This window comes from Bos indicus x Bos taurus, chromosome 1 (genome assembly GCF_003369695.1).
Source record: "Bos indicus x Bos taurus breed Angus x Brahman F1 hybrid chromosome 1, Bos_hybrid_MaternalHap_v2.0, whole genome shotgun sequence".
NCBI classification, from domain to species: domain Eukaryota; kingdom Metazoa; phylum Chordata; class Mammalia; order Artiodactyla; family Bovidae; genus Bos; species Bos indicus x Bos taurus.
The window spans coordinates 104,742,346-104,744,948 of NC_040076.1; the positions used below are offsets into that span (position 1 = coordinate 104,742,346).

General features: G+C 34.1%; 1 pseudogene; it reads left to right on the forward strand.

Annotated features, from left to right (window-relative positions):
• The first annotated feature begins 1,516 nt into the window (after positions 1-1,516).
• On the forward strand, positions 1,517-2,077 carry LOC113899078 (annotated as a pseudogene).
• Positions 2,078-2,603: the final 526 nt, after the last annotated feature.

A 2,603-nucleotide genomic window follows, 5' to 3' on the forward strand; every position in this document is an offset into this window, starting at 1 on the left:
ATCCTTTCTTAAAGAAAATATATCAATATGGGTATATAATATTTTACTGTATGGTATATCAGTATTTTAATTAGTCAATCATTTATTGGGGGAATTTAGGTTCTTTTTACTTTGTGAATAATCCTATCAAGCTAATTACTGTATTTCTAGAATTCTATTATTTCTTTATAATAGGTTTCCATAATTTTGGGCATGAGTCCAAGAGCATAAAATTTTAGAAAATTATATCCCAAAGAATTTCATGTATCTACCACCAGAATTCTGAAGTGCTTGTTCTGTTTTCTCAATTTATTGTCATAATAATCCCTGGGCTACAGACCTTCTTGTACACTGGAAAATGTAGTTGTATCTGTTGTATCTCAGCTGCAGGGTATCTTGACCAATCTCAGCAAACTGAGCCTCAATTTCTTAAACTGCAGTAGTTGGGTTGTTATTATCACTCAAATAACCATTAGACTATAAAGCAGTTTATAGGAAGATCACACTCTGATAGAAAGTTGGCAAAAGATAAATATTATCTCTGTTTCTTTCTTGGAAAAAAAAAACACACTGGTTTATACTGTGTTTACCAAAAGATGACTCATATAATTGTCATGACCTTCCCACTAACATATCCATTAATAAGTTCCACCTACAAGCTCATCAGATACCAGGTCAAATGCATTAACTCATACAAAATAGAATGAAAATAGCTGTCAGTTTGATCACTTTAACATGACTACAGAATTATAAAATGGCCAATCTAGTTAAAACAATTCATGTTAAATCATGACTTCACTTTCCTTACTCACTTCCAAATTAACTTGCAAACTTTACTCAAAATATACTTGGAAATATCTAACTGTAGGTTAGACCTAAAACAATAACAGGATGCTGTAATAAAATGAGTACAGAAAATTGATTCTTGCCATTGTGTACTCTGTTGTGGTAGACAACGATCTGCTATGAACCTTAGTTTCCCATCTTACTATGAGATTATATCTGTATAGAAGCCTGACTTCTTAAAAATAAACCTCACAAGACTGTCACAACCAAAGCAATATTAATCCACCTAGAAAAATACTTTTAGAGTATCTTAAAGTCCCCCTAGTCAAATGAAATAATAGGAGCAACAAAAAGAATAACTTAATGGATTTGAAACATAATCTATGTTAAAACTAAGAAGTTGGAGTCTTTCTATTCTGATGGTGAAAGTAAGAGGTATCAGAGTTGCAATCCTAGTAAAAATAAGTAGAAAGCTAGAAAAATGCATAAAATAACTTTCACACATATTACACAATCTTTGTGAAAAGAGAAATATACAAAATGAGCTCTAATTTCATGTTGGCTGTTTCCCTGACAGCATTTCTAAATCATGGCAAGTAAAGTATAAAACAAGTTGTCTCTCTGGGACAGAAATCAAGAGTTAAGGGCTGGAGAAGATGCTAGAGTCACCACCTGAAAGAAGTCACCTGCCCAGGAGCTGCCGCCGGAGAGGCCCACCCGCCTGTTCACCCATCCCCCTGCCCCCTTCATAATGCAGCTTGCTTCTGCAAAGTGGTAGGCTCAGGATCGGAGGGACTATGTCTTCATTGAATTTTGTGTTGAAGACAGTAAAGACGCTAATGTAAATTTTGGAAAAATCAAAACTTATATTCAGTTGTCTTGGAGGAAGTGATCATTTTAAACATTTAAATGAAATTGATCTTTTTCACTGTACTGACCCTAATGATTCCAACCATTAAAGAAGAGACATATGTTGTTTATGAAAAGGAGAATCTGGCCACTCATGGCCAAGGTTAACAAAAGAAAGGGCAAAGCTTAATGGGCTTACTGTGGAGTTCAATAAACAGAAAGACTGGGAAGATGATTCAGATGAAGATATGTCTAAGATTCAGATGAAGATTGTTTCTCTGTGATGATGAACAACATGAGTGGTGATGAGGATTTACCAGAAGTAGATTGAGCAGATGATGATTAACAAGACAGTGATGAAGAAAAAATGCCAAATCTGGAGTAAGGAATGTTGTCATCACTGGATTTTGAAAAAGAAAAATAACTTCTCTGCAAGATTTCATAATTGAAAGCATTCCTGAGTTAATAGCTCTAAAGGCAGATGCTATATTTCCCTCCTTTGATCCATTTTTCAACCTGTTCGTTTTTTCAAAGGCCTCACTAAGGGTTGATATGTACCATCATATGGGGCAATTTTAAGTCAGCTAAGGCAACAAGCTTGTACATGAACATTTCCCAGATTTCCATGATGCTGTTGAGGACCTAGGCAATGGATAAATTTAACAAAAAAATTTTTTTTTCACCTAAATCTCCCTTACTTCATAACAGATACTGACATGATAGGAAGATCTTAGCTTAGGGAAAGTAACTAAATTTTAGATTTCAGAACATGGACTTGAAAGTGGCTGAAACAATTGGTTGATACTTTAAACTGGTAACATGTTCCTCTGGTATATCCTTCAGGATTGTTTCACTAAAATTTTTATTTTTCAAAAAATTTACTTCACATTATTTATTGTATGTAAGTGATCACTTGTCAGTGTTCCAGATATATCTTAGCTAAAACTAGTGAACTCCCAAACTTAGATGGTTTTCAAGCCTGTACATTT